Consider the following 25,829-nt stretch of genomic DNA (forward strand, 5'->3'; position numbering starts at 1 on the left):
ACATGTCCCAATCTCGCTCTGGATATGACTTTAAGACTATGAGGACCGATGATGCATTTTAAAGGAGATGGGTATAATTTTCTCCTCCTAATGTTGGGATCAGTCTGAGGTTTATCGAAAGCTGGCTTTCCAAATGATAGGGCAGATTTTCAGGGATAGATAACTTCTCTGGGAGCTGGGAAAGGCAACAAACCCTGGGCCCAGTCCATCCTCAAGGACTGAGAACAGAAATTTGAGAATTTATTGGATTGTGTTTTTAACTTGGAGCCAGAGAGAGTTTTCCTCACCTGCAGAGAGGAGAATAAAAATATTCCAGAATGTTACATCTCTGTTAGCTCTTCCTAGCAGGGCCCGGAGCTCCTGCAGGAAGTTTCTCATTTACTAGTCTGAAGTACTCTTTTCTGAAGCCAGCACTGCCTGTGGGGCCAGCTGGGAACTATACTGCCCCCTGGAACCCACCCCAGCACTGAAGCGAATGGTGGAAGGCACCTCACAGGTGTAACCCCAATCCAGCCATGTGAGCACTCAGAGTCCAGACCAAAGCCCCAGCAACAGATAAAGGAGAGGGATCAGGGAGGTGGAATCAGAAATAAACTGAACTGGTGTGTTAGTTTGCTAGTTTGCTCTGGCTGCAGTGACAAGGTGCCACAGACTTGGGGGCAGGGGTGCTTAAACAATAAAAATGTTTTGTCTCACAGTTCTGTTGGAAGTCCAAGGACAAGGGATGGACCAGGGTTGGTTTCTTTCTGAGGCCTGTCTCCCTGACTTGTAGATGGCTGTCTTCTCCATGTCCTCTCACGGTCTTTCCTCTGTGTGCGTCCATGTCCTAATCTCCTCTTCTTATAAGGACACTAGTCATATTGGATTAGGATGTCCCTTAACTGACCTCATTTTAACTTAATGATCCCTTTAAAGACCCTATTCCCAAGCACAGTCACATTCTTCACTACTAAAGGTTAGAACTTCAGCATATGAATTTTGTGGAGACATAATTTTTAGCCTATGATACCTGAAATTTCTGATCAACTACAAACTCCCTGAGCTCCAAGCTTCCAAGTCGAGCATCCATTTTCCCACTCCTACCGCAAAGACCACGTACCTTGGGTCTCATTCAGTTCTACAAGGAATGGTGTTAGGGCCTGACTGATCTTGACCTTTTGTGTCTCAAAAGCAGTAGTATCGGCAAGGGAAGAAAGTTGAAAGACAACAAATTGATCATTTCCCAGGAAGTCACAAAGAACCATAACCACAACTCCCTCTTTTTTGTAAATTTAGCAAAAGGCTGTGGTCAGGAAAGAAGGAAAAAACTATACAGAGATGGCAAAAGATTTAAGACCCCACTGACTCAAAATTAGATATAGCCTGTAGTTGCAAACTTACCTAAGCCAGTTTGGTCGGGTGCTCTTAGATTCTTTTTTAGTGGCTATCAAAGATGGCTGAGACATTGAGAATCTACTACTTTCCCACAACCTGGCTATGAGATTTTGATGAAAACAAATCTCAGTCCAAACTCCTTTGTAGAGACAGACATTTACTAATCAGCAAGATAGCATTAAAGAGTTTTATACATCTTGTACTGGACAAAGGGCTGCATAAAGTCCTTGCAGGTGGTCTGGGTATGAAAAGTTCACCTGAAACAAACTCAGCAATATTTCTGAGGCCCAGAGGCACCAGACAGTCAGAAGTCCTCCTAAACCAATATCTGAACCAGGGGCCAATTAGGTAATCAAACCATGACTGTCATCCCTAAAAAGACTACAACAGGCCTCTGTGGATTCTTTTATCCTGTTCATAAAACAGTGGAAGTCAATCCATATGTTCAAAATACATTTAATTTCATCTGGGATAGCTGGAGCCCATTTCCAACATCCATCATGCTAATGAACAAGAGTCAGCATTGAAAACCCAAATTTAGAATCAATATGTTAATCATAAAATATCCATGGTTAATCAGAAGGATATAGGACAGAAAAGGCTGTAGAAGCTGCTTCTGGAGTGGTTTCATCCCCTCAGAATGCCACCTGCCACCACAGGACTGTGCTGTCCTGCCAACATTGTATCTGACCACACAGAAAGTAAAAGCCTAACTAACTGGCAGTAACCCATGTTACGAGGGCTGTAAGTAGTTAAGTAGTTAAGGAAATTACACATATTGTAATTATACCTGTTGGGTGCAAAGTCAAACCTAGCAATGAAGACCACACTACACCAGGAGGGAGGCCCCTGGGCTCCCAGGGCTGATTTCAGGGCCGCCACATTGGACACACCTTCTCTTTGGGCCCCATTTTCCTCATCCAGAAAATAAAGGGGTTGACTTAGATCAAATTTCTCAGACCTGTTTTACAGAACCTTGGGGTTTTAGGGAGAAACTCCAAAAGTTCTACAAACTTGTGGTTCACATTTTTATATAGTTTAACTATTTGTAATATGTTTTTTTAGAAAAGAAAACACTTTGTGGATACAAGCATGCACACACCCACCAATACTGAACAGAGTAGAAACTAATGTCATCAGAATAACTTGTTTTTATTCAGATCTCAGAATAAAGTTTCTCTAATCATATCTGTGGATGATTTATAAACATAATGTAAACGTGATTGAGAAGGTAAGTTGTAGCTCAACATCTTTTTTCATTTAGGCTTATGCATGTCAACTCATGTAAAAGTATGTGAGGAAGGACATGCCTGCAGGACACAGGTAATACACTCGATTCCATGCCAGGAAAGGCTCAAGGATGGAAGCTCTCATCACAGCCTGTCAGTTACTCAATAGAGAGTAAATGCCTCACACTTTGTGCACTTACTGTAATTTCTGGTCAAAGTTTGACTTCTTTTAACTATAGCCCTTCCCCCTTATCTGTAGGGCATTCATTCAGAGACCCCCAGTGGATGCCTGATACTACAGATAGCACCAAATCCTCTCCATTCTATGTTTTTTTCTTATACATACATTCATCTGACAAAATTCAACTTCTAAATTAGACACAGTAAGAGATTAACAATAATAATTAGTAATAAAATAGGACAATTATAACAACATCCTATAATAAAGGTTATGTGTATGTCTCTCTGGCTCTGTCTCTGTCTCTCTCAAAATATCTTATTGTAGTGTACTCATTCTTCTTCTTGTTATGTGAGATGATCAAATGCCTTCATGAGAGATGATCAAACGCCTTCATGAGATGAAGTGAGAGGAGTGACACAAGCATCATGATGTGGCATTAAGCTACTATTGACCTTCTGATGACACATCAGAATATCATCGGCTCCGAAACTGCAGTTGTCCACAGGTAACTGAAAGCACAGAAGGCAAAACTGTGGACAAAAGGGTACCACTCTATAGAGTTTTGGTAAATTTAGGAGCCTTTTACCTTTTTCTTTGCCCCAAGTAAGAAGAAGAAATTTTTCTAAAGTCAAAAACGGGTTTGCATCACTGGTGAAAAAATTTTGAAGAAAATTTGCTGATGGCTGTGATGAATTGAAAAGGCCCCAGTTAAGCTGTCAAAACGTCCAACTGTCACCAGTTGATTCTTCAACAAGGGTTGATTTCAAGCACAGCAGTATGTACAATGAAAGCAATGTTTCTCAAATTCACACAGTACAACTAGAAGACAATAAAGTGTAATGGTACATCACCCAAGTCTTCAGTGGGTTTTTACATGATAAAATTTTGCAAAATAATTTTGATTTTTAGCATATCCCAGCATAATTTGAAACAAAATGTAGTGAATATATAATATACCCCTTCAGATTTTTTCAACAGTAATTGAACAATTTTTGAGAAAACATATGCAAGCAATATTTAAATAAAACAATTAAAGGGCATTAACATTTGTATTTTTATGCTATTCTACTGCTAGTCAGGGAGAAGCTACTAGAGCAAGCTTATTATATCCTGGACTCCTGACATCGTCAATAGTAGGTCAACTAGAGTGCATGCATGGTGATGGCTACAACTTTGTTTGATTAATTGCTTATCTCTGGACCTAGAATAGTGTCTGGCACATACTAGGTATTCAATAAATATTTGTTGGAATGAATAAATGAGTAAGAAGCCTGATGCAAAATTATATTTAGCTTAATTAAAAGAACTCAAAGAATTCAGATATATGTATTACACATACTCAAAAAAGTGGTCCTAAGGCTAAAATCTTTTCTTTTTGTATAATATGCTTATACAAATGAGTGCAATGAAAATATATCACTAGTAAAATGCTAAGCAGACACAATAAGAGAAGAAATATTTAAATGTGCAGATCACAGGCCTGTAGCCTATGTTTCTCAGGCCAAATCCAGCCATTAATTTAGGTATGGTCTATGTTCTGTTTTTCTTAAGATTTTATTTATTTATTTGAGAGAGATAACATAAGTGGGAGAGAGGGCCAAGTGGGAGGGAGAAGCAGGGTGCTCAACTCAGGGCTCAATCCTAGGACCCTGAGATCATGACCTGAGCCGAAGAGAGATGCTTAACCGACTGAGCCACTCAGGCACCCCTGTCTATGTTCTTTTGAGCTACAATGATGAAATTGAATATCTACAACAAAGATGATATGGCATACAAAACTGAAAATATCTACTATCTGGCCTTTCTATGGGAAAGGTTTGCCTGCCTCTGGTGTAATTCAGTTTTGATATACTACCAATTAAGTTAGTAAAAAATGTAATGATCGTCGTCATAGTTATGAAGTAGTTATGAAGTGGCAAGAAAACCAAAAGAGTATAGGCTCTTATAAAAGCTATTGTTTTTATATGGATGCAAACAATCATATCCTATCAACCCAGAACTCACTACAAAAAATGTACCTTTAAAGCCACGTTTAATAACCGCACACAAATTGTAAATTTTAAGACCTTTTATTGCAAATGTTTTAGAGTTACTTACAGTAGAAAAAAAAAAAAAAAAAGGCGGCAAATTCCAGAATTTGCTTTTATTACACTTACATTTTCTAAGCATCCTTAGATATGGTGAAAGTACAAAAGTTTTCAGCTAAGAAAAGAAATCATTTTTTGTTTTGGAGTTTCTCCTGTTAAGAAAAAACGTAAGCACCTTTGATAAATACCTTCTAAATATCATAAAAGACATCAGTTGGCATGTCTCAATGATTTTTTTTAGCCTTTATATTTGTAAAATAAAATCTAAACACATAAAATGACAAAAAACAAACATCTAAGGTAAAAACATCTTATGGCAAGCAGAATTCTGAAAACTTTCTCCTGAGATTCTAGCCCCCTGGTTATTCAATCAAACATCGCTGGTTAGACAAGCAATGTAGGTACTGCTGTGAAGGCGCTTTGAAGATGGAATTAAGTTTACTCATTAGCTGACCTTAAAATAGGGAGCTTACCCTGGGCTATCAAGGTGGAACCAATGTAATCACATAAGCCCTTAAAACACAGAAGAGGAAAGCAGAAGAAGGAGTCATCAGAGAGATTCAAAGTATAAAAAAGATTCAACCCACTGTTGCTCTTTGCAGATGGAGAGGACAATGTAAAAGGAATGTAGTAGGCAGCCTTGACAAGTTCAGAGAGGCTCTTGGCAGATAGCCAGCAAGGAAAGGGGATCCTCAGCTCTGCAGCCACAAAGAATTCAATTCTGCCAAAAGCCTGAACGAATTTGGAGCTTCTGGTGGAAGCGCCTCGCTGACCAAGAGCTAGATTTCAGCCTTGTAAGCCCACGTCAAGAGAATCCAGTCAAGCTCACCTGGACTTCTGTAAGATAGTAAATTTTGTTGTTTTAAGCCACTAGTTTTTCAGTACTTTGGTATGGCAATAATAGGAAATTAAGACAACGCCCTTGAAACCCTTATCCAAGTCAAGAACTAGAGCTTTACTCACCTCCCATTAGACCCTCTATGTGGCCCATCCCAAACACAACCACCTCTTGCCTTTATAGTAATTGCTGCCTCGCATTTTATAGTCTTGTCATGAACATAAGCCCCAGACATCATCTATACTTTAGTCTTACCCAATTTCTTAAAAAATCGATGTGTCTGTTAAGTCACTTTGATCATCACCAGTGTCCGTTTCTACCCCCTTCATCTTCTGGCATATTCATGGAAGACCGCAGGTGATTTAACCTGCAGGGTTTCCCTCTGTCTGGATGTCCTTGGTTCCACATTCGCAGTAAAGTTCAGCAAGCTTCTCTGCTCTATTTCCTGCAAACTGGACACAGGGTCCAAAGCCTTCATTAGTCTTAGATTAGATCCTTTTGGCAAGACTACATAGGTGGTAGTGTACGCTTTCATTGGGAGCTACATCGTGTCTGATTTTCTGTCATGTGATGTTAACAGCTGAATACCTATCTGTCTCCTATGTGTTGCAAAATAATTATAATTCTATTAGTTCTTTTCATTCATTGGAATGCTTTTATAAAAAGATGTTTCTCACCAGTGGAGCAGTTCATATGAGAGAGACAAAATCAATGGTTGGTTCTTTTTCACTTTTTTTCTAAAACTAGTTTTCAAAACAATAGATCCACTCCCTATCATCTTTCCAAAATGACCAATTATTTTTTTTAATTATGAACTTAAGGATTTAAATGTATTTGATAAGGTTCACTCTATAGCAATTAAAATCTTTATTAAAGCCCAGTGGTCCCATTTTTAGTGAGTTGAGTTGGCCTCTTCAAGTTGGCTGGTGGTGGTCACTGGCCCCAGTGGTCTCTAATGTCTTCCTTCAAATTTGGCATGACAAATCCCTGCAAGCTAATTTTGTGCATTTCCTGCACCAGAAAATGGAAGCAGCCATTTCTCCAAGAAGCCCTGGATTCCTATAGTGGGAAACAGTATTTTAACACCACAATCTAGGCAATTTTAAAATCTAGCTGAGATTAATGATATTTTTAAAAGTTGGAACAAGATCAACTTGGCAACATATAGTTAGTGATGTTACTATGATTCACCAGCAAAGTTTCAACAAAGATGTTAGAATATGAAGTTTGGTACCAATGCACAAAACAAATACATTTTACTCTTTTGAAACAACCTGTGACTATCTGACAAGACAACATTGGAGATAGTTGAGATTTTTTTAATGATTGTTGACCATTTTATAATTGCAGAATATAATACATTTTTTCACTAAAGAAGCTTTAAACTGGCCAAAAAGATCACTGACTCACTCCCTCCAAATTGCAAATTTTATCATTCAGGCATCCAGGAAGTTGGCAAAACTTACTCATGATTTGACTTAGAAACAAATTTCCTGTTCCTGTTACTCTTCCTTCAATCTTTCCAAATGGTTTAATCAAAGGATATTGGTTAAGTATGAAGTTTAAAAGCCATAACTGTAGTCCTTAGTTAAAACCAAATTTAACCAAAATATCGTATCATCCATTCATGGTCGACCCCTAATATTCTATTCAAATCTGAAATTCTATAAATCCATATATATTATAAATTCACTTTTAGCAAACTCTTGTTTAAAAACTATTCTAGATACATGCTACCTTTCTAGTGGAAGAGAAGGAAATGGATAAAATGAAATATAAAGCAAAGCAACTGCCCTCAAGAATTGCAATTATAGCATACAGAAATGTAATCTAATATTGAAATAAATTATAGAGAAGTACACAATTATTAAAAAATCCTATATCAGAATATATATACCATATATACTACAAGGAAAGTAAACTAAATAGTAGACTATAGAACATTATGCATATTTTGATACAAAATTTGCTTTATTTTGTTTTGTTTCAAAATTTGCTTTTTTAAGTGAAAGTATCATACAAGTCACCAGAGAAGTCTAAAAGAAGATAAACCCAAATGTCAACAGCATGTTTTTTATGACTTTAAATATAGGTTTAAATATTGGCTATAGGGGATCCCTGGGTGGCTCAGGCAGATGAATTTCAGGCAGGTTTAGCACCTGCTTTTGGCCCAGGGCACCATCCTGGAATCCCGAGATCGAGTCCCATGCCAGGCTCCCAGCATGGAGCCTGCTTCTCCCTCCTCCTGTGTCTCTGCCTCTCTCTCTCTCTCTCTCTCTCTGTCTATCATGAATAAATAAATAAATAAATAAGTCAACCAGAGAAAGACAAATACCATATGATTTCACTCATTTGGAATTTAAGAAATAAACCAGAAGAACATGGGAAAAAAGAGAGAGGCAAACCATAAAACAGACTTGTAACTATAGTAAACAAACTGAGAGTTGCTAGAAAGGAGGTGGGGGGGATGGACTAAATGGGTGATGGGTAATAAGGAGGGGCACCTGTTGTGATGAGCACTGGGTGTTGTATGCAAGTGATGAATCACTAAATTCTACTCCTGAAACCAACAGTACATTATATGTTAACTAATTAGAATTTAAACAAAAACTTGAAAGAATAAATATTTAAAATAAATAAAATTTAGGGATACCTGGGCGGCTCAGCAGTTGAGTATCTCCCTTTGGCCCAGGGTGTGATCCCGGAGTCCCCAGGTTCAAGTCCCAGATCAGGCTTCCTGCATGGAGCCTGCTTCTCCCTCTGCCTTGTGTCCCTGTCTCTCTCTCTATGTGTGTCTCTCATGATTAACAAATAAAATCTTTATTTTAAAAATATAAATAAATAAATAAATAAAGTTTACACAACTATTGATAATAATATAATTCATAATAGCCAAAGGTACAAACAACCTAAATATCCATCAACTGATGAACAGATAAACAAAATGTGGGATATCCACACAACAGAATATTATTCTACAATAAAAAGCAGTGAAATAGTGATACACTATAACATAATGAATTTTGAAAGCATTACACTAAGTAAAGGAACACAATCACAAAAAGCCACAATTCGTATGCTTGCTTCAGTGTATGTGATATGTCCAGACTAGACAAATCCGTGGAAGCAGAAAGTAGTTGAGTGGTTGCCAGTGACTGGGGAGAGAAGGGAACAGGGAGTGATGGCTAATGGGTACTAAGTGTCTTTGTGGGATGGTGAAAATGCTCTGGAATTAGATATGGTCATAATTGCACAACTTGTTCAAATACTAAAAACCATTGAAATTTACACTTCAAAGAGGGGAAGATTTTACAGTAGTAAATGAGATCTCCATTAAAATTTTTTTAAGTATGCATAATGTGAATAATAACATAAGTCATTCAACAGATAAGTAGTTCTTTTAGAGATCTATACAAATAAGAAGGTGGAAGGAACCAGGAATGTTTTTACAAAAAGTTAGCATTTGCGTGGAGTCTTAGCTGCAGAAGCAGGGGCAATATCTGCCTAAATTTTAGCAAGCATGACAAATTACTAAAGCTAATGTTATTACAGCAATAAGGACTTAACTTATTTTTTTTTAATTTTTATTTATTTATGATAGTCACACAGAGAGAGAGAGAGAGGCAGAGACACAGGCAGAGGGAGAAGCAGGCTCCATGCACCGCGAGCCTGACGTGGGATTCGATCCCCGGTCTCCAGGATCACGCCCTGGGCCAAAGGCAGGCACCAAACCGCTGCGCCACCCAGGGATCCCTTATTTTTTAATTTAAATTCAATTAATGAACATGTAGTGTATTATTGGGTTCAGAGGTAGAATTCAGTGATTTATCAGTCTTAAATAAAACCCAGTGCTCATTACAACCTCGTGCCCTCAATGCTGACCACCCAGTTACCCCATCCCCCTACCACTTACCCCCCATCCCGCCAGCAACCTTCAGTTTGTTATCTATGATTAAGAGTCTCTTATGGTTTGTCTTCCTCTCTGATTTTGTCTTGTTTTATTCCCCCCCCTTCCTCTATGCTCCTGTTTTGTTTCTTAAATTCCACATATGAGTGAAATCATATGATAATTGTCTTTCTCTGATTGACTTTTTTCATAATGTTTTTAAACTAAAGGATTCACTTTTAAGCCAGATCAACTAGAAGCTAAAGCATCCTGCCAAATGTCAAGTATGGATAAGCCCCCAAAAGAATGAGGAATTTTGTACATTGTACATGTATCCCTTAACCAAAATCTCTTGATTCCCCTACAGCATTCCCTTCATTGCACCAGTCATGTTAAAATGATACCCATTTGGCATGCCACAGCCTGCCAAGGGTAAATACATTTTTATCTTTTGTAAATCACATCATTTTGTATTAGCAGAACGTGCAGAAAAGCATGCCTTGTTCTTTATCACATTAACCACAGTGAGCCCTCATCAGTCCAGCTGGTTTACATAACATAACTTGCCTGGAGCATAGCAGTCACACATTTGTAATCTCATCCATCGAGGATGCACACATATCAATCACAGTGCCAGAAAGAATGAAGAAAAGTTCTAATATGGTCTTTTTTTTTTTTTAAGAGTTTTGGGGTTTGTTTGTTTGTTTGTTTGTTTTTAAGATTTTATTTATTCATGAGAAACAGAGAGAGAGAGGCAGAGACACAGGAAGAGGGAGAGGCAGGCTCCATGCAGAGAGCCTGATATGGGACTTGATCCTGGTTCTCCAGGGTCACACCCTGGGCCGAAGGCAGGCGCTAAACCGCTGAGCCACCCAGGGATCCCTAATATGGTCTTTTTTTAATCAGTGTTTAGCTGAATTAAAGTTCAACACAGATTTTCACTTCTTTATTCATACAATCAAAAGAGAATTGTTTTTCAACATATTTTCAGAAAATGTGCCCATTTAAAGATTAATTTACAAATCTAGAGGTCATGGATGGCATAAGCAAACCATTGAAACATTACCAAATATATCTGCTTGTATTTACAAGGTAAATACAAATGTACTTTCAAAGGTAGATTTTCAAAGAAAGGATGCCTTTTTGTAGTCATTGGCCCGGCCAACAATTTCTTGGGCAAATCCATTCCTCAAGCACATTAAATACTTATATCAGGTACAGTCTGCAGTTCATTTTCTGCTTTCTTTCCATCTTTTAATGGTTAATGTATATCCTTGCCTTGAACTATAGACTGTCCAATACACAGAATTTGTTCTGACCTAATTTGTAGGAATGTCATTTAACTAGTATAATCATCTTCGAATGCTTTAAATATTATGTGAAATACAACATTGGAAGATACAGGAAATCTCTTAGGATAGCACTCAGAAGTCATCGACTTAATATTCACCAAAACCTCCCTCCATCATTTCTGGTTAAAGTCTTAAATCCTTAGCATGGTGCAAAAACAGCCATCATCAGGCCTCTGCCTAACTTTCCTATTCTCTCTGTCTTGCCACTTTGACACTCCAGAATATAGTTCTATTTGCATTTACCAAAATCTTGCTTCTCTACTTTTTTTCATGGCCCCTTTCCTCTACGAGGACATCTATCTATCTCTCAACACTGGAAAACTTCATTTAGCTTCTTCCTCCTGACTAGGTAGGCTGAGTCAGGTATGAAGGCCAATATTATGGCCAGAGATACTGTCTATCACATAGTTGTACTTAATATTGTTTTCTAAGTGAACAAATAATGAACGAACAAACATAAATATGGCAGTATATGTAATTTCAGCAGGAACATCGGGTCTGGAACCTATTGAGCTCAACTACCTACTAACTGTGGGTTGGGACAAGCTTCTTAACTCTCTTTGACTCAAATTTCTCATTTATAAACTGACAATGATATAAATTGACTACTTCATAGCTTTAAACAAGTTAAAATGAGAAACTGCTTAAAATAATGCTTAGCACATTATAAATAATTCATATATGTTCATTATTATTATTACTATAATTATAATTACTGGTATTGTATGGTATATGCCAAGAATATAAATATTTTGTTTCATATTCTCTAAGGATTTAAAATTCTTTTTGAAAAAGAAAAAGGAATAGAAAAAATGAGGAATGCTATAAAATACGGTAATTAATACAGGAAATGAACTAAACCATAGGATCCAAAAATTGCAAGCTCACAAAAGCTAAGATTGAATTAATGCAAAGTTAATGAAAACTAAATTTTTCCACTCTATCTTCTAGAAACTATTTGAACAAAAATACGTTCATATATTAGATTATATCAGAAATAAACTAATTAGGAGTGCCTGGGTGGCACAGTCAGTTGACCTTCCAACTCTTGGTTTCAGCTCAGGTCCTAAGATTGAGCCCTACATCAGGTTCCTCACTCAGTGTGGAATCTCCTTCCTATTTCCTCTCCCTCTGCCCCTCCCACTCATATGTGCTCTCTCTTTCTCTCTCTCTCTCTCTCTCTCTCTCTCTCTCTCTCTCAAATAAATAAATAAATCTTTTTAAAAAATAGACAAATTATTTTTTTAAATATGCACTGTATATTGAACCCTTACCCCAACCAAAACTCACTCCATGAGTGGAGAATGAGAGCCTACAGTCAAAACTTACCAGAATTCACATTATCCCATGGTTTTTCTGTACTCTTTAAAAAAAATTAACCAAAATGTAAGCATTCAAAGGACCTTTTCACTTCCTAATATTATGCACATATTTTAATCTCTATAATCATTGCTCAAAATATTGTCAGAACTCATCTTTTTAAATGACTTTCAGTATTACTTCATGAACAATAGAAGAAAATCTAAAAGAACTTTAAAGTAAATAAACTGACTACAAATGAGTACTAGCCATTTCCGATTTTCAAATCCTCAAAGGACTGAGAATATTCAAATAATGTTCACAACCCTTTGAACAATGTTGGGGAAGTTGAAAATTCTGTCAAAGAGACATCTGTTATTCAGAGATTAAAAAATCAGATAAGATTATTTTAAGTAAAATCATGCTCATTACTTTACAGTCACAGTTTGTATGTTTCTCTGTGTATACATGCAAGGAAATGTTAACAGAATTAGAGAGAACAGTGCATCATTTTTTCAAATTATTTGCTGCTCCTCCAAACCAGTTCCTTCCCACTGGCTCAATCCCTACTTACTCTTCCTTGCAAGAAGATTATACTACTCACTCCATGGACATAGGCTTAGCATGTGACTTGTGGTGGTGGAAGAAATGTCAGTAGAAATGATATGGGCCACTTCTGAACAAAATCTTTAAGAGTCATTGTTTTGTTCAACCATTGGTCTATGCTCTCTACTCTTCAGAGCAAAGAAGACATGGAACATGCAATATCAAACGTGTTACACAAATGAGAAATATATCTTTTGAGTTGTAATCCTCAGAGATTACAGGGTTGTTTGTTATTGCATCATAATGATCTAAACTGACTGATAAAGATAGCTCTTTTTGAGGACATTAACGGGAACTAAAATGAATGGATAATTTGAAAGCTAAACCAATTTCACTATGGTTTTAACAGTGAGGATTCATGATCCTCCTCTCCCTCTGAGCCCAAGGGAACAATTATTATTCTTTATAGAACATTTTACCTCTGTATTATAGAATATACACTAATATTCTCCCCAGATAAGCAAGTAACGAAAAGCAGATGGTACATCGTGAATGTAATAAATGGATGTAATAAATGGATGCTGTGGAAAGTGGGAGATAAACACAAACACCCATCTATATCAGGATCAGTGATGTCATTGCTATGAAGTGTCTGCTACCTAAATGGAAGAGTGAATCAACAGATCTCAGATGAAATGAAACTCAGAAAAGGGCGCTAATGAGAAGTATGCTTGCTCTAGAGCTAGAATGTTCTCTTAAAAATTATTTCTCAAAGCTGAAAGAAATTTAGGGTATCAAAGTCACTGAGTGTTTACCACAGAGAATCCTGAAACACAGTAAAACAAAAACAGATTATGGTGGCTGAGTAAATACTGGATGACCCTGCAGTCACATTTAGGAAAAATGCTAAATACACAGAAATATCCAAAGAAAGGTTCTGAAGGTGGTAAACTGAGCCAAAATTTACAGCTACATAAATCAGCCTGCTGAGTTATAATATTTTTAAGGAATTTTAATACGAGCCAAACAAAAATAAAAGACAAACATGTTTGTTTAAGATACCACTGACATTTTGGGGTTTGGGAAAGGTAAAAATAAAACTGCACACACTGAACCTGAATCTTTCTTCAGATCCCCTATCAAATTTAAGAGAAATTCATCTGCGAAGAAGATATAATCAATAAAACGATGAAGCATATATGAGGCAAACATATAAGTTCTTCACTGAATGTATTTAAGGAAAAAGTTTGCAAGCACAAACATGTCTGTCCTCTTTTCAAGTTTGAGATTGCTAACACTGAGCAGGAACAGATGGTTCAGATAGGGTTTGTCATGCCCAGTGAAATGAGAACTGTAAACACTCAGTTCATGTGCCAAGGATCCTCACTCAAAATAATTTCATAGAATTTTACCATTAAATCCCTAAAATATTAAACCTGTTTTCCATATTACTCAGATTTATTTGGTAAAATTTCATAGGTTTATACCAATTATATGTCCCCCAAAACATCTAAATGCTAAATAAGAGCCACTGATCCATAAGGTGAGAAAAAAGTGCCAACAGCGCCTGGCCACTAAAGCACGTGAGCCTTAGCATCAAGTGACAACTTCAAATAGAAGGTTATCCCTGAGATATTTGCATTCTGTCTCCTCTTCCCAAGTGCTGACCTCTTTCTCATCTCTACCCACCGTGGGGAGAGGGTCACATCCACTGTGTGGCTTCCCTGACCTACTGCCCCTCCTCTCCCCTCACTTTGCTCTCACAACTGTACCTCTCTTAAGACAACCATCCTCATCACAATGGTATTTGAAGTATTGATTATATTTAGCTTTCTGCAAAAAAGTGGGGAAGGGGGTCCCTGAAGAATCTCTGGATGGAGAGAAGGAGTGCTTAGAGGAAGAGATGAAATAAGGTTTACTATCCTTGTTTCTAGATCAAGGCTACAGAAGAATAAAGCCAGCCTTGTTGAGCACCATGTTGGATCCTTTGCTTCTTTTTTCTAAGATAGTCTTTACAATAATAACACTGGGGGTAGGTGTTACTGATGCAATGTTCCAAAAGAAGAAATCCACCTGAGGAATTATTAAGTACCATACTCATCCATTCGCTAAGGATGAAGAAAAGCTGAAACCCAGACCTCTGATTCCTGCTCCAATGCTCTTTATCCACAGGTCCAAGCTAAAGCAGCACTTCTTTGTGGCGGCTTCCAATACACTAATTGCTTCTTATATTCCCCATCCCCTAGATTTCATCAGTATCCTCTTGCATAGGGAAGAACACAGCTTTATAAAAGTACATTCATCCCGTGTAAAATTTATTGAATGCTCTGATTCAGAGTTAGTTACAGAAAAAAAAAAAAATACAGTGTAATAATATTATATTTAACAAGGTGTTACATTTTTCCCATTCTCCTCTTGGTATTTTAGACATTATTCTCCTAGGTCAGAACACCAGCTTATACCCCCTGTTCATGGGTTTGGAGTGTATTTGATCATAGTTAATGCTAATTGAGATCATGTGCCTATGAAACAGTGTCTGCCAATGTCACCTTATAGTTAAAATACTGGCCAAAGTATTATTTGGACCCTTAAGAAATAGAACAAAAAAATAGCTCTCAATGTACAAACATCAGCTGGGAGATGGAATTCATACAACATCCTTGTACCTTGGGAATTCCCTAAGTTAACTGAATCTTCCTAGACCAGTAGAGGAAAGCCAGGACTGGCTAAAAATGCTGACTTTCTACAAGCTGACCCTAGCTGGGGAGTATAAATCAGACCACATAGAAAACTTTTCCTGCCCATTCTTGTTCTTTTCAGACCTCCAAATGCATCGCTTTTACAATTAAACTTCCTTATACTCATGAGACATTTTCTAAGTGTCCTGAGACTTCAAATAAAATGTGCAGCTGGTTAAAGGTTTGCTTTTCTTGTCTCCTTATAGAAATTTATATCTGGGACACCATCTGGGAGAGACACAAGTGATTAAGGTGGTAGCTCTAAACTCTCTGCTTAGCAATTTTACTAGATGTTATGTTCTTTATACCATGATATTCAGCATGTTCCAGGAGGTTTTGGCAAGTAATCGTTCCCTTTCCACTAAAGTTATGAAGCACAGGTAGGCTTTGAATGGACACAGTGGAGGGAAAAAGCGAAAAAGCCAAATTCTTTCAGGTGAGACTAATTTCCCCCCGACTTCCAGCTGCCATCTCCCAGGAAAACCGTTGGCCCTAAGATGTAATAAAATTACTCTTAAGTCATGTAAAACAAATCATTTAACAAAAATAATTTACTTTAAATAAAAATCAATGACAAAATGTAGGCAGTTTCAAAATTAAAATGCTGAACGTAAACATCACTGAGACTGTCCTGGTCCCCAGACCGGGTGGAGCATGTAGAGACAGCAAGTGCTAATGCCTTTATAGCTTGGCAAACTTCCTGGCTGGCTTCAAACTGCTTTGGCATTTCCAATTCTGCATCCAGAGTAACTACCTTATTCCCTCTTCACTGTTGCTACCATTTTGTACATGCTGATCTTCCCCCCAGGCATCTCTGGCCCCACGTCAACAAAATTGCATGAAGGCGAAAAAGCAGAAATTGGGGGTGCCTGGGTGGCTCAGTCAGTTAAGCCTCCAACTCTTGATTTCGGTTCAGGTCACAATCTCAGGGAGGTGGGATCAAGCCCTGTGACCAGCTTCACGCTCAGCAAGGAGTCTGCTTCTCTTTCTCTCTCTCCCTCTCCCTCTGCCCCTCCTCCCGCTCGCACACATGGGTGTGCTTGCGCTCTCTCTCTTTCTTTAAAATAAGTAAATCTTTAAAAGAAAAAAAAATCTGCTCTCCTCTCTTCAAGCAGTTTAGTGAATTTTTCTTTTCTTGTCTCACTTTGACCTTTCCCCTACTTTTGCCATATTATCCAGCCAAGCTTCAATATTAGCAAATAATTTTTTAAGGAATAATTTTTAACATTTCTTTCAACCCATTCTCCTCTGCAAAATAATATTCTCTATCTGTGGATCTTCAATAACAATGATAAATTACTCCATTGATTTAAGTGATTTTTAAGACTCCTTGTCTTTTTACTCACCAGAAGAAAAGGGAAGATGTTAGAATGATTTCTCGAGAACACTGCCTTCCTTCCTCACTCACTCTGATATCAAAGACTTACAAGTGAGTCCCAATGGGGTCCTCATGAAAGAAATAGAAAAGCAACATGTGCCTATCTTATTAGTTAACTGATTTTTTTAAGATTTTATTTATTTATTCATGAGAGACACAGAGAGAGAGGCAAAGATAAAGGCAAAGGGAGAAGCAGGCTCCCCACAGGGAGCCCACCGTGGGACTTGATCCCAAGACTCTGGGATCATGCCCCGAGTCATAGGCAGATGCTCAGCCACTGAGCCACCCAGGCATCCCTGGTCAACTGATTTAGATGGCATATTGTAAACCAGCCATTAGCACACCCAAAGAGAAAATGAAAAACCAGCTGTATTCATTCTTTACCATAACAAATTGCCATAAATTTAGCAGTTTAAAGCAATATAAATTTATTATCTTGCATTTCTTGGATTAGGAGTCTAATAAGAGCCACACCAGGACAAAATCTAGGTGTCTACTGTCCTGCATTCCTTCTAGAGTCTCTGAGAGTCTATTTCCTTGCCTTTTCCAGCTTCTTGAGACCACCCACATTCCATGACACATGCTCCTTTTCTCCATCTTCAGAGCCAGCAACATTGCATCTCTAACCATTCATTCTTGTATAATCACATCTCCCTGTCTCTGACCAGAGCCAGGGGAGATTCTCTGCTTTTAAAAACTTCTGCAATTAGCTTGGGCCACTTGGATAGTCAAAGATAATTTCCCCCATCTTCACATCCTTGATATCACCTCTGCAAAGTCCTTTTTACCATGGAAGGTAAAACACAGGCCCTGGGGATTAAGACACAGACATGTTTAGGAGGCCATTATTCTGCTTACCACACCAGCTGTCAGTGCTTCATTCCCTGCAGCCAAAGTCATAGCTTAGTTGTTTTACTTCGCAATAAATCTAACTTCTCCTAGGAATTCTCAAATCTGTGTCTACATCCCATCTGTTTTCACATGCAAGATCCTTGGTGTATTTATTCAAGCATTCAAAAGCAGTCAGTTGCACTACCATAGTGTTTAATCTATTGCACAATAATTTGTTTTTTGTTTCCATTTGAAAGACATCTAAAGACTCTTCAAGATGCATGTTTTCTGAGAAATTATCAGTCCTTGTTTGTTCTCAAATGCTGCTGTGTCTTATTTCACTGCAGCTAGAAACAGGGCCATGTAAAATATGGCCATGAGAGGCTCCACTGGGGTCAACTTCACTCATACTAGAAGCAAAAGAGCTTAGCTAGTTTCATAAACTCTCCTTTCTCACGTTGTTCAATTGTCTCTAAAATTTGGAGGCTTTTCTCTTAGCCATCTTGGAAAGTAGAGAAATTCCTAAATTTTTTAAGAATTAGATGATATTGCCAGATCTCACTCATTTTTTTTAATCTTCATGTCCATCAACATAACAGAAAAAGAAAAACCTCTACTTTCATAATAAAAGCCCAGTTGTTAAAATTATTTGGAGGCTAAATACCAAATTTTTAAGATACTCATTTTGAACCACAGAAAAGGTAAAATTAACATTAGTCTTTGTACCATACTGTTACCACTGAGTTTTCTTACTGTTACATATACTCCGCTCTAGGTTAAAATTTAAAGCCAGCAGGAAACTGCCCTATGCTCTAAAATTAATATAAATGCCCTAGTGAGTGAAGAAAATATAATGAAGTAAACAATCATGTGCACAAAGAATGTGGAAATGATACTTGGATTCTCCAAAGTCCAACAGTTCTCAAAATTTTGGACCTCAATATCCTTTCACAATCTGAAAAATTGCTAAGAAACCTCGAAGGGCTTTGTTATATGGGTTACATCAATTGGTATTTCCTATAGTAGAAATTTAAATTCATATTTTTTAATATTAACTTATTCATTCTTAAGTAACAATAGTGAATCCATTACATGTTAACAGAAATGACATTTCTATGAAAAATATAGTTTTCAAAAAAGAAACTTAATGAGAAGAATAATATAGTCTTACATTTTTACCAGTCTCTTTAACGCATGCCTTAACAGAAGGCAGCTGGACTCACACCTGCTGCTGCATTCAATCTGCTGCAATCTTTTGTTTTAGTTAAAATATGCGAAGAAAATTCAGCCTCACACAGATATGTAATTGGAAATGGGAGGAGCATTTTTAATAATCTTTTCAGATCATTATGGATATGTGAAGGGTGTGAAGAAAATATTTTATGTGGGTACAGGTTAGGTAAGTACAACAATTAGTTCAAACCATGTTTCCAGAAGATTCGTTATGACAGTCTCAGCACTGGTTATGACCAAGGAAAATGGTGTAGGAATCACTATGGTGTATTTTTTAAAGATATTAGCCCTTTAAAAAGCCATAACAATAAAAATAATGCTGGACATTAGCTAAAAAAAAAAAATTCTACAAGTAAATCACACAAGTTTGTCCTTCCTCATCCAAAAGTGACTCCTACAACCTGGAATACTGTGAGCAACTCTGCCTGCCATATTTCAAAGGAAACATAGCTGAACTGGAGGAAGTCCAAGGAGGTTAACCAAAATGCTTTCCCAAACAAGAGAGATTAAAAGAAGGAAAGAGGATTGGAAGAATGAATGAGGTCCTGGAAATCATGGATTGTATAGATAGCATATAGAATTATTGGCCAAATCTGAGAGTTCTCAAACTGTCTTCAACTTGTGGAACTCATGAGTGGCACAATTTTAAAATATTAGCAGGTTCTGGAAGAGTCACAATGTAGAATGGAAACTCTAGGTTTAGAAAGGGTTTCTGGAAGAGTCACAATGTAGGATAGAACTTTGGAATGCATCTCTCTAAAGTCTTGGGGTAGCTGTTATAAAGGACAGCCATGCCTGCCATTAATAACATGCCCTTTGGGGCTGTCAAATAAACAATTATCCTATACCCCTATCTGTACACTTTACAAAGATTATTTTATGAGAATCCCTTGACTTTTTCATTCTTCCACCCTATTAAAAGGGTTCTACCTTTACCTAGTCTGTCTTCCTCTTTTCTACCCTCCAAGGAGCTCTCACTCTTGCCGGATTGATTCTTTGAGGCTTTTGAAGGCAGAATCAGGTAGGTAGGAGGGAAGAAGAGTATAGGAAATTGCAGAGCTGGGGCTGGAAAAGGAGCTTTCCCAGGTGAAAGACATTTGAAAATTAAAGGATCAGGTACACCTGCAGAGAATACGCACAGTGGATGGGAGAGTGGTGAGAAAGGAATTTTAAAAAGCATTGCTTTAGAGAGATGTAATGGATTTAAGTTACTCTGAAGCTAATTTTGGTTTCAGTGCTGTGTTCTCTTGACCACAATATGCCCCAGACCTAACCACACCAGTCAGGGCTTTGTTACAAACATTCCCCCTATGGGCTCATCCAATAGTGCCCTTCAGGATTTCTTATGAAAACACCTAGAATTCTTAATTAATATTCCTGCTCTACCACATGACTTTTTTCAGTATAAAGCGGTTAAATTAAACTCTTCAGAGGACTTCATAAGTTAGGTAATAGGAGCACATAAAAGAATCTGTCATCAGATGCCTTTCACTAAGTTCATTACAGATAAAACCAACACCAAGTGGTTAGAAGCAGAGGTTAAAATTTCACTCACTTGGACTTTGCATAATAACGAATTAAACTGCTGGATGCTATTGGCGTTCTGCTGGGAATAGGATTTGGAAAGAGTAAAACCAGCCAATGAGTGGTCTGACTTTGCTCTTTAAAGTAATTTAAGGTAATACAAACCCACCAAGACTCTACCTCCCTTTGATTTTAAATGGCATTTGTAACAGGAACAGTGCAGATGAATAAGATTTTATTTATATACATTTTCTCAACTTAAACTACTTTCTCCAGATGTGTAGGGATAACGAATCACCTCGGTACTTTATAACTCAGGCACTGTGACAGCAATGCAGTACCAATTCATTTCTTGAAAAATTAATGTAGTCCACAAATCCAGAAATCACATCATCTAAAAAAGTAGTCAGTACTAGGCAGAGAGAGTAAGAAGTGAGGGTTAGCAGAGAACACAATAGAAAAGCATCGGAGGACACCGAATGCTATAAATATATGGAAAATGGGATGAAAGGAACCATTTTTTCTCTTTACTGGGAAAAAAATCAAATAAGCCTGCTTTAATGCATATACTTCACGTAAAATACATTTGCTATTTTTTAAGACTTCAAGCAACACATTCCTAAACTAAGTCCTCATCCAAATTCAGAGCTCTTCATTAAACAGGCTTTGCATTACATTGTTCATGAGAAAATTCTCCTTTGTATAACTCTGTGGCTAATGCCACCCGTATTCTGTGATAAGATTTTATAACCCCTTCCTTCTGCTGGTGGCACTTAAATGCTGAAAACAGTCAGACTCCAGAGCCTTGTTATTTTTCACTTTCCTTCTACAACCACTATAAATTCTAGACCCTGATTTTTAATATGTTCACCATTAAAATATATTAGCTAAAAACTTTAGGTACATTTAATAAAAAATTTTTTTTTAATTTTTTTTTTTTTTTAAAAGCAGGTCCCTACCATGCTCTCCTCTGGTAATGCACTCTTCCCCTTCTCAAATACTACATCCTCTTCATTGTTTTGGAGGAAAAGGGAGAAACTTTCGTTGTCGAGCATGACTTAGAAATATGAAAATGTTGTAGGTATTTAAGGGCACTGCAGACACCACCACTGCCTTCAGCCATTACTTTCCCTTTGCATCTATGCATGAACAGGTTTCAACTGCAAATACCTGCAACTTTGTGCATGAAGGGCCCTCTGGATGCTGGAGTGCATCAGGCCCAGGAGCAGAGAGACTGAAGGAGGCCAAAAGTATTGGGGAGTCCCCTTGGAGCAGCCCTGGACCACTGAGAGACAATAGAGGACCATCTCTCCAGTGTCCTCACCCTCCGGGGTGCCAACCCTAAGGCACCTTATACATGCTTCTCAGAGGCCCCAAGGGAATGAACCCAGGTTGTCTTCAGTGGTTATTACTTGCTCAGAAATGCACCTCCTACTGGCTTCCTTCCCTTCCCTGTCTCAAAGCTCCCACTCCCTGAAAGGCACTTCCTGGGATTCCTTCCCAAAAGAGATTACTTATTTTCAAATCCTCATCACAGGATCTGCTTCTAGGGGAACTTAACTTAAATCAGAGGGTACAGTGCTGACTGGTTGGGAGGAAGAATCATCAAAAACATTTTAGAAATCTTGATCTAAAGGAGGCTAATAAAAACAACTTCACTTTCATTCAAGTCTATCTGTGATACTCAGACCAGAAGACAGCAATTTAGAAACCATGTGACAAGGACCCAGGAAAGCTTCAAAGAGGAGGTGACGTTTCAAAGAGGTCTTAAAGGATGACTACAAGTTTAGCTGGGGCAGAAGTGGTTAGAGGACATCCAAGGCAAAGGGACCAACATAATCAATACCAAGAAAACACAGTACCCTCAGGATGAAAACAGAAATGCTGGAGAGTGGCTCAGGGCCTTGAATATGATGCTAAATCCTAAGAACTCAAATTTCATTCTATGAAGTGAATTAACACATTACAGTTGTTTAGAAACCCATGGCCAAATCATATAGGGCAGATTTTTAGAAATAATATACATAGTGTAAAATTTTCAAATTTCTTAAGTTTATAATAAAGCTAAATAAAGGGGCACAACTGTATGGCTTAGTGATTGAGCATCTGCTTTTGGCTCAGGTTGTTATCTTGGGGTCCTGGGATCAAGTCCCACATTGGGCTCCCTGTGGAGAGCCTCCTTCTCCCTCTGCCTATGTCTCTGCCTCTCTCTCTCTCTGTGTCTCTCATGAATAAATAAATAAACTCTTTAAAAAAAAAAAACAACCTAAATAAAGGTTTTCACTAGTTTAGACCATTCATGGCCAACCTAATATTTTTGTGTGTGTTCACATAGATATATGCGTATTAATATTGATGTTCTGTGAATAAAAATAAATACAAAAAATGTATACTATGGTTTCAGAGTGTGAAATATGTCTGCATGAATAGATGGACAAAGATATTCTACAAAGTTGGTACTTTGCTGATGTTGCCTATTGCAATTGCCAACGAATGGCACCACCACATTCTGTTTCTAATCTGGAGATCAAGACTCATGATGAACATTTCCCTCCTCCTCACTGGCCATAGCCAGCCCATCAAAGTCCTGTCAGTCTGACCTCCTAAATATCTCCTGTGTCTTCACTTTTTCAATTGCTTGTGTCACCACTTAGTGTCAACAACCATCACCCGTCCCTGTAGGAGAGCAAGAGCAAACATTCACCCTTGCCCTGCTTCATGCTATGCTTATAGTAGATCATGTCCCTCCCCAAGGGAAAGTCCTCTACCAGCTACCACTGCACTGAGGGTAAAGACCTAACCTGATGTGGCCTTGGCCCACCCACTCAGCTTCATCCCTAGAAATCCCTTCATTCATTCTCAAGGATCCAGAAAACCCAGCCAACCATTAGCTCCTCAGAAAAGCCCATGATCCCCAATACATCAGGAGCTTTGCATGTACAGCTGTTCTAGTTGGGAGGACATATGCCATTGGCAAGCCAAAATTATGAGACCTAATGACAGCCCATATCAATATGCTGTGTATTCTTGACAATTCATTTTCCTATGCACTGGCCCTGCAAACTGCCCTAAGGTGTTGTTGCATTTATAACAAGGCATCACTCAAGCATTAACAGTAATGGCAGCACTGGTCTCAATTTTCTAAGATCACAGTAATTACCTGTTTTAGCTGTTTCTGAAGTTCTTTTATCCCTTTTTTCACTGCTATGTGATCCAAACCCAGATGACCCCGTAGTGCCGTGAAACACACAGAGGCAAGTACAACAGAATATCTCATGAATGGACTCACAAGTGCACATGATGCTACCTTAAAGTCCTTAGCCTGCGTTATGCTAGAATAAACTTTAAATTACTAAATATATATACATATCCTTTCCCAGGTCCCCCTCTTTCTTTACTTATTTAACTCCCAGTTCTCCTTGACTTCTCATACCAACATCACTTTCTCAGGGAACATCACTTTCTCTTGGTTCCACAGCTTAGGTCTTTGTGTTTGATATTCTTACAATATTCTGCATTTTTCCTCCTCCATCTGCCATTACCCACCTGTGTGCTTACCTGTCTGCCTTCCTCTTCCTACCATAAGGCTTTATAAAAATGGCACATAACAGGAGCTTATGAGATACATGTTTTAAAAAATTATGTGAGTGAGAAGTTAACTTGTCTCACCTATTTTGTTGAGCACTTGAGGCATATTATCTATTTAGGTCAATATATAGCTAAGAAAACTAAAGCTGAAATACTCTTAAATAACTTGTTTAGTCAGCAATGATGGGTCTGGAATTATGCCCTAATCTATCTGACCTGAGCAGACATACCTTACTGTCACACTATACCACATGGCAAAATAACAGGTGACATTTATGGGATTGTGTTAGCATTAAGACTCAGGGGACTATTATTCAGATTTTTTCTGTTATACCATCATCCTGATGTCTCATCAAAAAAAGTGGTCTTCTACATTATGGATAACTTTTTCCAAGCTTTATCAGATCCCGATTCTAATTTATTGACTTTTTAGCATCCTTTTCCAATATGGTTATTTAGCCTCCCACTGTACCTTATTATGTCATTCCAGACATATTTTTCCTACTCTTTGCCTATGTTCTCCCCTGATTTTTTACCACGCTCCAGTAACATGGGAAAATGCATTAGGACTTGTTACTTTTGTTCAAAATATAAATACATTTTCCTGTACAGGTAGGGTGTGGAGAGTGTTTTGGAATAGGACAGGGAAAAACCATGGGATGAGACTGAAAGAATAAAGGCCAGGAAAAATCAGTCCCAGTTTGGAAAAAATGGAACCAGATAATATTCCTAGCTAAGAGAACAAACATGCTTAAAGATTATCTACTGTGGCATGGGACTGAGCAACCTTTACTTCATAAAGGAAAATATTTGAGATGATTGTTACCCAGAGAGTTCAGCTTAATGGATAAACTTGTATAATAACAGAATCACTCTATCTGTTAATCATACTGCTGTTTTGTTGGTGAAATTAGAATCATTTACAGCATATAAATACACTTTTGTTTGTTTCAAACAAAAAGAGGTTTGAAAATAAAGACGAAGGGAGAGGTCCCAGTGAATTCAGAAAATCAGGTCAACTTGATTAATGATGAGACAGAAAAGGAGATGAAAATACCAATAATTCTTGCATAATCTGTTGCTGATTGTGCGCAGTAAGCTCAGGCGTCAGCCAAGGTATTGTCCTGGCCCACAACTCTGTGCCTTATCCCAGAGAAATCTACTTATGCCCCCACACAGTCAGTTCCCAAAAAGAGGCAACTCTGGACACCCCAGCTGTGTTCACCCAAGAGTTCTAGCCTTTTCAACTCACTCCTGGTTGGTGTGTGGTCTCAGTTCATGCTTCCTCTTATGGGCTCCCCATCTGTTGACCTTATCTCCCACCCCTGCCAGTGCATTGCACTTGAGGATCACTGTTTGAAGTTCCTTTGCTTTTACCTTTTCCCAAGGTGCAAGCTTGCTCAATCTCTGGCTCTTTCTGCTTGTACTTGACTCTGCCCACCCAAGCCCCAGGGTACACCCACTTGGCTGTTCCTTTCCTCAGGAATGGGAGTAGGCAGTTCACTATGCATGAGCAATCACCCACGTGATAAAAGTCTGAAGGAACCCAGTAGCTTCCCAACTGCCCACCCACATACACTGGAAGCATCTCTGAAAAGGCAAATGCTGTCAAAAAAGAATACAGCCGATCCTCATTATTCCCAGATTTGCCTACTCACTAAAATGTATTTGTAAACCCAAAATCAATACTCATGGAGCTTTCCTGGTCATTTACAGATATACACAAAGTGACAAAAAATTTGAGT

The 25,829-nt window shown here is 38.0% G+C and overlaps 1 long non-coding RNA gene and 1 pseudogene across 1 annotated transcript; one reads left to right on the forward strand and one right to left on the reverse strand.

Annotated features, from left to right (window-relative positions):
• Positions 1-4,864: 4,864 nt before the first annotated feature.
• On the reverse strand, positions 4,865-25,473 carry LOC144301626 (uncharacterized). The gene is made up of 3 exons (XR_013368382.1): positions 25,337-25,473; positions 5,965-6,161; positions 4,865-5,708 (listed from the first exon to the last, which is right to left on the reverse strand). It is a non-coding gene; the product is annotated as an uncharacterized LOC144301626 (long non-coding RNA).
• LOC144301537 (ubiquitin-conjugating enzyme E2 D3 pseudogene) lies at positions 23,432-23,797 on the forward strand (annotated as a pseudogene).
• Positions 25,474-25,829: the final 356 nt, after the last annotated feature.

Source organism: Canis aureus, chromosome 30 (genome assembly GCF_053574225.1).
Source record: "Canis aureus isolate CA01 chromosome 30, VMU_Caureus_v.1.0, whole genome shotgun sequence".
Lineage (NCBI taxonomy): Eukaryota > Metazoa > Chordata > Mammalia > Carnivora > Canidae > Canis > Canis aureus.